This window comes from Solanum pennellii, chromosome 5 (genome assembly GCF_001406875.1).
Source record: "Solanum pennellii chromosome 5, SPENNV200".
NCBI classification, from domain to species: Eukaryota; Viridiplantae; Streptophyta; class Magnoliopsida; order Solanales; family Solanaceae; genus Solanum; species Solanum pennellii.
The window spans coordinates 68,547,004-68,557,470 of record NC_028641.1 but is presented as its reverse complement, the minus strand read 5'-3'; the positions used below and the strand labels follow the sequence as shown (position 1 = coordinate 68,557,470).

General features: G+C 33.0%; 1 pseudogene; it reads right to left on the bottom strand.

Moving 5' to 3' along the window:
- Window positions 1-8,257: 8,257 nt before the first annotated feature.
- LOC107019673 lies at window positions 8,258-10,202 on the bottom strand (annotated as a pseudogene).
- Between the last annotated feature and the right edge of the window lie 265 nt (window positions 10,203-10,467).

Sequence of the window (10,467 nt, the reverse complement as noted above, 5' to 3'; positions counted from 1 at the left end):
TTCTAGACACACACCTATTTTCTTCCTGTGTGAACCGCATTCGTGATGGTGATAAACCTGTAAAGAAGGTTTAGCCTACCTTCATTTTCATCTTAATTCTATGATAGTGAAATTCCAATATAATCATTCGTGTTATGTGCGTGCAGGCTGCAACACTTGTACTTATGTAGATCTTAATGCAAGAGGAAGGGCTAAGATATTGTTGTTGTCGCCACAATGATTTTCTGTCAGTGATACGAATCTTGTGTCGACTGGTACAATCATTTACTTATCAAATCCCCTTTTCACAACACCTAAAATATGTTGTTCAATGCTTCCTAAGTCTTTCGCGGGTAGCTTGGGAACACAGGTAAAAAAAATTGTGAATTATTCCAGAAATGTTGCATGAGTTAGTGTGGAATCTTAATCATTGACCACCTCAATAATTGGTCGGAAGAGATAACAGAAGTGTTGAGAAGGAATTCAACAAACTTGCTTTACAGAATCCAATCCCTATAATAGAAGAAAGAGCTTAATTAGGAGTCATATATAGGTTTTGAGTATTTGAACATATAATGACTAGACTTACTGCTTGCTGAATGAACATTCTCATTTTACTATTTTCGTTGTAACAAGTTACTATCTAACATCACTCTCATTTAATTTTACTGATAAATGCTTTTTTTTTCCACCAAGGACAAATATGTAAGATATTCATCTAATAGAAAAATGTAAAAAGAGAAGGATATTGTATTCATTCATTGTCTTCTCCTTTGTTTTTTAGAGCACTCGAAACATTCAGTATTTGGAAACTTACTTCCACTGGTTTGGAGTTTACTGGGCGAGACTTTTAAGTTTTTCACCAGTATCTCGCGTAGCTTTTCATTTTCGTACATGACCTCATGAATGGCTTGGTGGTGTTTCAACACCATATGTTGACAGATCCCATTTGTTGTACTGTCTTCGCCTCTAGTGGCAGTCATAACTGTTGGGTTTAGCAAGTGTGAATGGGAAAAGAAAAGAGAGAATATGAAAAGTGAGGCAACTAATTTGGAGGGAAACTGAAGTCATTTGCAAAGTGCAAATGAAAAGTCATTTCTCCCATATCGGCAAAAGAAAGGGAAATTGTTGTCCTTATATAAGAAAACACTTCCATTACTTCTTAAAGAGCTAAGAAGAAGATGCCCCCTCGCGCCGTCGTCGCTCGGCTTCGGATTTGGATGTGATTGATAAAATTTTTGGACAAAATTTATTTAATCAGTTTTTTTTAAATCAAATAAATCCTGTTAATATTATCTCTTATAAATTTGAGGGTAACGGTAACATTTCGAAAAGTTGTTACTCTTTTCGAAAAGTCGTTACTTTCCGAAAAGCCGTTATTTTCCTAACAGACACATTTTTTCGAAAAGTTGTTATTTTTTCCAAAAGACACAACTTTCTGGTCTGAACAGGCACGTTTCCTGCTGAAAATGGCTATAAAAGGAAGTCAATTTTCAATTTTTCAAACGCTGAAATTTTCCTTCTCTGCATATATTTTTCTCTCAAATAAATCAAAGTGTCGATCGACTGAGTCTGTGTGACTTGTTGTTGTTCTGAAATTTGCTGAAGTTAAAGAAATTTGAGGTAACGCTATTTCTTTAACAGTTTTAATCCGTTTTATCTTGGGAGAAATCAATCCATAACCTTGGATACAGTGAGGGAATTAAATTTCTTAAGGACACACAGTAATTTCTGTGGACTCGGATTACTTCTTGTATTTTATGTATTTTCTGCTTCATCTTATTTTTGTTTCTGTTTATTGGTTAACCTTATAAATACAGGTTATTATAACAATAACTATTTAGCGATTAAAGTATTTCACCTAAGTAAATTAAATGAATTTTCTATTCTCATTCTCTATTAACTAACTATCACGCCATTGTTATTACTATTGCTGCTACCGTCGATTTTATGTATAAAAGCTCAGTCTTCAGTCTTGATCAGCAAATAATCGCATGTTTGGAGGTTCAATTACTATTTTATACTACAAATACCAATTGAAGGGAGTGAGTTATGTTTGGATACAAACTTTTATTAGAACATCAGACACTTCAATTGTCTTTATTGCGATCACAATAAATCTCCACATGCTCTTTACCAATTGACGAGTCCACTCCCTTACTTGTTGTTCTTAAGAATTTATCACCAACTTAATTATTACTTAAGATTATAAGTCAAGAAAAATCTAGAATATTCCGGAATTGTAGAGAATTGAAGGAAGATCTCTAGAATAAGTATTCTAGATAGAATAGTCTAGAAATGTTCTAGAAAAAAATTCTTAGGAATATATTAGAAGAGAGTAATATGTATCTATCTAGATTCTTCCATCACCACCTATTAATAGAGGTGGTCCACTTGAGTAGTAACCAACTAAGAAAGCAAGAAAGAAAGCAACCAAAAAAGTAAGCAAGAGAGCAAACAACAAGTGAGTAAGAAATAAGAGAGAGTTGCATGTAAAAATTGTAAGATCGAAGCGGGTCTTTACTTTGATGTAATAAAATTCAAGTTATGAGAAATCAATAGTGTACCCATGGTCTCCACACCCAAAAATATTCAACAGTTGCTACAACGTAACTATGAACAGAAGAATGTATTAAACACGACTCCTTCATCAAGAGAGTAAAATCACCATCTATTTCAGTAGGATTTTTTAAATTTCCACTAAAAAATACCCAATTCTCAAATACATATAAACACATTTTACGTTAAAATAATTTAAACACTTTTAGAGTTGTTAACACTAAAAATAAGTTTGTTGTTCGATATTTTTTTATAAATAGAATCAAACTAACTCAATCAAAATACTATCTAATTAACTTTAGCATATACAATGATTAGATGAATTGGTCATGTAATAATTAATAAATTGGTCATGATTAAAATATTTTTTTATATAATTACTTATCTCAAGGTATAAGCAAAACCATAGATATATTTTATTTAGAACATCAAAAATTGACAAAAAAAAAATTGAAAATTGTACTTTTTCAGAACGATCATCAACCTATTCAAGTTATAATATTTATTATGATTTCTATCTTGTTTCGAAATTATAGATATTATTTTGTCATCATAATTATATTTTAAAATTAAAATTAGAAAGGGACAAAACAGGCAAAACACGATAAATTTAATTAAGTATTTTTTAAAAATATAACTAAGAGAAACTGATAATCGCTGTTTTAAAATGACTATATTTACATGAATTGAAAGAGATTGCATTCAAATGACTGGAAAGTTTTTAGCTAATTTGATAATTATAATTGTTCAATAATAAAATTATTATTGATATTCAATCCTGAGAACTTTTGTGTTTTGACAAAATAGATACTTATTACTCCCTCCATTCCATAGTAATTGAATTTTTTTTAGGCATTTTTCATTTTTCAAATTAATTTAATTGTTCAATTTTTAAGACTATTTTTAAAATATTATTCCAATTTTATCCTTCATTTCGATTTTCAATGTGATGACTTCAATAAATTTGACAATAATTAATAAGGATAAAAATGGAAAACTTATGTTCAATTTATGTCTCAATTTACTTTTCTTAAAGGATGTGAAACACCTTAAAAGTTCAACTAATATGGAATTGAGGGAGTAAAAATTTTCCCATAAACAAAACTTCTTGAATGATAACATTGTGAATGTTGTTGTGTTGTTGATATAAGAAGAGAAAGAAATCTTCAATTTATAGATTTTCAACATTTTCTTTTAAGAAAGATAATTAAATATGAAAGAGAATTATATTTTTCTTACCAAAAAAAGTTCAAGTATTTATGGTAGTACTTTGAATTTCTTATAAGAAAAAAAATAAAACTCAAAATATGACAAGAAAATAAGGGCAAAACCCTACCAATATACCCTTCAATTTTGTCAGTTAGAGCTGACATATCACTCGTTACAAAAGTGGTTCACTTATGCCCCACTGTTACAAAATTGACTTACATATACCCCTTACCATTACAATGACTCACGTATACCCCTAAATGACAAAATTGATTTTTAATATTTAAAAAATTATGCATTTTTTTATATCACAAAACTCATTTTTTTACTTCTTCTATTATTATTATTTGAGTTTATTATTCTTAATTCATTTTTCTTTCATTCTTTAGTGTAAAATAAGAGATGTTGAAATGTGCATTGCATGTGATTAGTTGAGTTAGTTAGCTGATTGATGTATTAGTGTCACGACCCAAAATGAGTCGTGAGTGGTATCCACACTTAACTACTTAGGTGGACGAACCAAGAAATTCAAATTCCAACATGTACCAATAATTCAATTGTGAATAACAAAATATTGCGGAAGCTCCAAAATTTATTAACTATCGTTTCCCAAAACCTGAAAGTCATCACAACAAGGACATCTAATCTCTAACTACTAAGTCTAAGAGTATCAAAGACACCAAAATAAAAGAATAAATGGTATGTGTCCGAAAGTATAGTTAATCATGTCATGACCAAGAGAATCCAACACGAGCTTGAACGGATAGCTCACCATGGAACTTGATATGTGGAAGGCTGGCTAGAACTGAGGGAAAATCAGAAGTCATAGGTACACTCGCTGCATTTCATAAAAGGAAAACAAAGAAGAAAACAAGTAGGGCTCAGTACGAGGCAACATGTACTGAGTAAGTATCATCGGTCAACCCAAAATAGTAACTAATATACAAAGAATAATAGTATGAACTCAACTATAGCACTTAACATGTGATAAGCAACAAACAACATGAACAAGTGTCAATAAAAATAAAGTAAGCACCTATTANGGTATCAAGATCACACATGAGGACTCATGCCTCCAAACCAAACCATCTTGGGAGTTGAGTTCATTGAGATTGAGTATAATTCTATTTTTCCTTTAATATTATCGTGTCGGAACGTGACACTCTGATCCAAGAATACAGTGTCGGAACGTGACACTCCGATCCAAGAATACCGTGTCGGAACGTGACACTCCTATCCAAGAATACCGTGTCGAAACGTGACACTCCGATCCAAGAATACCGTGTCGGAAAGTGACACTCCGATCCAATAATATCATTAGTTTATCATTTAGTATCACCACTTCTCCATTCGTTAATAATATTTCATCGAGCTTTCTTTATTCAAGGCATCACTTTGATAGAGATGGTTTAAGATTATACATTCCACGGTCTCGGGATTTCAGAAAATTACAAAACACACGACCAAGCCACACAATCACACAATCAAGTACATAGAAAACTTCACAATATCATTCAATGCATATCATTCACTATTAAGTGTTTACTATCAAATAGCATAAACCATAACCTACCTCCACCGAAGAATTGAAGTCAAGTAACTACTTCTCCAATGCTTTTCCTTTCCTCAATGCTTTGAACCTTTCAATCTATCAAATATATATGTATACATAATTTGTAAGTTAACAAGCCTATAACCATCCATATTATTCTACGTCTAGCCTAGACCCAAAAACTCCCTAAGTAAACCTTAATTCCTTCCATTAGCATAACTTTAATGTAATTCATATAATATACTACACTTTATATTTAATTACCTATCACAATATGTTAAAATTTAATTTATAATATGATAGAAAAATATTAATTATTCAAGTTTTAAGCCACGGTAACCAGTGGCAGCAAACACATGATAAATGAAATTGATGGCTACCATTTTAATTCTAAAGGATCTTATGATTTTCAAATCATAACTCCTAATTATTGAATAATTAATGACCACTAATTACCTAACAATTATCCATTCCACAATTTCACAAGACAAATACACATTGCAGTAACAACATGCAACCTCAACAATATTGACTTTTACTTCTTATCCAACTCAAATAATATTAAAACAATAATATGATTTCCACCTATTCAAATATATATACACATATATATATATATCCACTACTCTTTCTCCAGTATAACAAAAGAAACAATCTTATATGCACTGCAACTATATGCAACACAATCTGCCCATATAAAATATAATAATAATAAATTCTATATCTACATTATTCATCAAATTTACATATACATATGTGTTTTACCTCGACAATTACGTCGTCCCTTTACATTGTGCCTCCTTTTCGTTGTTCTTCTCTCCCATTTATTTTTTTCTTCTTCTTTGTTTTGCAAACTATATCTTTGCCCTAATTATTATAAATAACCAATTATAAAAATAACAAAAGTGATCCACCTTACTTCTAATGTTACTTTTCTTAACCACCAACTAAATAAATTATTCAAAACTACCCCACTAATTTCATAATTATAATTATGAGTAGTTCAAAAACCCACTTAAATCTATCGGAAGGTATTTTCTAACATAAAAAGTTCTAGTGATCAAAACGATCGAAAATGGTCGTTACAATAGATACCAATTTACCCATCGTTCGTCCTCGAACGATCAAAGGAAAGGCGAGAGTAGGAAGGATATTTGTCTCAACGATTCTTTCAAAAACATTAGTTCCCAAAGTCTCATATCAAAAGTATCAAACCAATCAATTGGAGACTTACACATCATCTCATACAATGTCTCCAATGGGGTCATCTCAATACTTGAATGATAACTATCATTGCATGTAAACTCGATTAATAACAAAACTATTTTCAATAATCACCAAGTTAATCGCATTCGCATTCGCATCCTCAACATTTTCTCAAGGACCCTGGCACGACCATTTGGTGGAATCTTTTCTCACATAGCCATGATAAAATCTCAAAACCAATACGGGATATAATCAGTGTGAACTTGAAACAACTTCCACACACTCATAGTGCACACACCATCATAGATTTTATTGATATTTTCATCTCACAACATAAACTTTTCAGGAGCTTAAGTTATAAGAATTTAATCTTTAGACATCAGGTACTCATCAAGGGAGAACCAAACTTATCCAAACAAAAGAAGAAAATAATAAAGTAATCATCCATCGAGCGATACACCGAAGCGTACATAACCTCTTACAACATTGTCAAAATGCTATATTAGTAGCTATTATAACAAACCTTAAGAATGACAAAACTACAATGGTCCTCGCATTCCATCACACATAGCCAAAATATAATACCAATGATGAGATAAATCTTAAGTCTATCGAAAAACAATAAATTTTCATGGTAGCTCTCCTATAAATTCTCATAAGCAATGTGATACATGTAGAACCACTCAAATACTTCAACTACAACAAGACAACACTAAATATGTCTTATAGAAAATAACCAAGGGGGAATAACTCTAAATACTCCTTCCATAGTGTCCATATCAAACATTTTCATTCAACTAACTCTGTCTTTTTGATTTTCTAGATATCCACAATCACCAATTTAGTCCCTTTTATAATTGTGCACGCACTTGATTTATCGAACCACACATCCACTAAAGTCAAAACTTTAATACTCACAAAACATCATAACCACATCAATCATCCCAACCCATCATCAGTATCAAAGTATTCTTATAAAATACATGTTCAAATATGTCTATCTCGCTTTCTATTTAAGCATTTGATGAAAAATATGTGTCTCAACAAGGTAATAGCACCAATTTCAAACTTGATAGTACCTCTTCATCGAGATAAAACTATTAAATCACACTCAAAGTCAACTCCACACCACATCCACATATCATGCTTTAGATACCATTTTAAGTCATCGCATACCTCATGCCAACGCTTAGGAAAATTTTTTATCACTCAAAATATTGTGTATACTATAAGCTCATAACCTCTATTCACCATCAAATATCTATGTATCACATCATAACTTTCTATGAGTCCCATCAATAGAGTAGTATTAATTCAACTCTAAATTTCTAATAACCATGTAGAATTATATCTCACCTCGTTCATCATTCTTAACTCATCTATCTCAATTTAACAATCTAACCCCACGTAAAATTCTAAATTTTTCATACCTCACTGTTTGTTACCCAAATCAAAATTCAATCTTCATAAAAGTCGATGAAAAATTCCTAGTAATTCTCTACTAAACTAGTTCACACCTCACAGTCATATCAAAACTCATAGAAAATAAAAATATAAATCTAATTAGTACAACCTTGAAATTGTGGCAGTTCATTCCCTTTTCAAAGAAAATGACAATAATTTAGATTAGAAGTTGAAGCCCTTTATATATTGTTTCATCATCTCAATCATCTAAATTACCTCAACTTGAATGAAAACAAATCCTTTATCCAATTTGAACACTTAATAGCTTGATGAATTCTAATGACAAGATCATTGTTTGTCATATCTCTTAACAGTAAGAAAACTTGCCTTATTACCAATGGCATGTCCTAAACCACATGCAACTGCTGCAACGTCAAGGTCCCCCACATGTACTCGAAGGGTTTTTCTCACCCAGATAGCAATAAGCAAGCCAGCTAGTTGCCTTGATCCTACCTTTTCAAAACTTGATCCTTCATCCAAAGTCTTCCCTATTGCATCCAGCCACCATTGTCCACTGGATGTTCCTTCTAGTCCTACCTACAGCACACAGTAGACAAGATCAAGATAGCATAAGGTGTCACGATCCCCATGGGTCCAAATATAAGTATCCCTCAATCATCAAGATATCCCGTTGAAGTGTGGGACCATCTCATCTAAGAATCTAAAGTGTTAGAGAGAAAAAATCTTTTACTTATAGTATTAGAGCTAAACTCATCTCAACTCTTAGTTATATTGGACTCTGATGTTATATTGCCAACGCTCCAATTTCTAGCCCTGGCATGCAGGGGATAGAATTTTCCACATCGTCAAGGTAATGTGCTGTAGTTTTCTTATATTAATGGTGTTGGAGAATCATCACTTCATGAGCTAGTTTGTTCTTCTTCTTCTTCTTCTTCTTCTTTTTTTAATCTGAGTTAGGTGCAAGGTTCATTTTGTTTACGAGATATAAGGGGTGTACTTTGATAGCTTACAATTTCTTGCTGCAGACATTGCAAGAAAACCGGCTCCCATTTCTACTTCTTTCAACCCAATTACTACAATTTCAACATCCAAAATGACAGAATTCAGCCAAGTTGCAAGTGCTTCCTGTGAGGTTTTTCCTTCAGCAACATTCCACGTGCCAACCAGAATCTTAAAATTCTCTTGTCTGGTGTATAAATGTCTTTTCTGTGCTCTTTCTGATTGCAATATTTGATTGGCGAGGGTCCATCCACGTATACCTCCGTGATTAGCCAAGCTAAAAACATAATCACCCCCAATTGCCATTTTTATTACAGGATCGGTATGAGCAACCCAATTAGCTACCAAGTTCCCTTCAAGATCCAGGACATGTACCATTCCACTTATATAGCCAACCCATATTCGAGAACCATGAGCACATAAGCATAGAACAGCACAAGGATGGTGATGGAAATCTTGCAGACGGTTTCCATTCCCATCCCACTGCACAAGTAAGCCATTTGAACATCCACTCCAAATCATTCCATCAGATGAAAGCACAAGGAATTCTGTTTTCTTACTATCTTCTGAAGATGCTCCTGACCCCTGTGTTGTAACTCGATGTACAGCACCGGCAGCTCCCATTATAGCATTGCATGAACGCTGGAAAAAGTTACCTCCTTGTGACTTTTCTTTTTTTTAGATTTGGTGACAGACTTGACATTACTCTCATCTTCCACAGCTTGGTCTGGCATAGATGACATATCAACCCCATTTTCAATCTGACCATCTACATTATACACTTTCAGGAGTTCCCTGGTTCGTGCATCCCTGCAGTTTTCGAACATAACGAGAAGGATAAAGATCCCGATGCCCAGACTTTTGCTCTTACATGATCAGAGAGCAAACATTTCACATCAGAAGATGAGATGCTACATGCACCATTAACTGTAACTTGGCTTCTAAGGTTAACAAGTGACCTTTCCACAAGTAAAGAAGCAATATGTGTTTCATCTGATGATAGAGAGAGAGACTTCTGCACTGCTTCCCATGGCCAAACCTTTAGGATACCGCCTTCAAATCCAGACCATATATCACCATAAGAAGATAGCATCAATGAGTTTCTCTAATATAACCTCACTCTATGAAGTCATAGTAGCGTCTTTATTAACCGACACTCGACATGAGACTACCACCACATTTTGCGATCGAGAAAATATATCTATCTCTAAGGACATATTTTTTTTCTTTCTGTTGTTGCTATTTCAACTTCAAATACTCTAGTAGTACCCATATTTGAAATACAGTGAAGAAGTTCAGATACCAATTTGTATCACCTAGATACCAATTGGATTCAAGTAGTAGCACGAAAGAAAGAAAGTAATGAGCTTTCCAAAAGTCCTATAGCTTCTCGAAGAAAAGTAAAGGCGTCCCTTTACCGTTTCGCAAGACTCTACTAGACTTGTCCTTGTGTGATGAAATCAACGAACCTAACACTCTGATACCAAGTTTGTCACGACCCAAAATGAGTCGTGAGTGGCATCCACACTTAACTACCT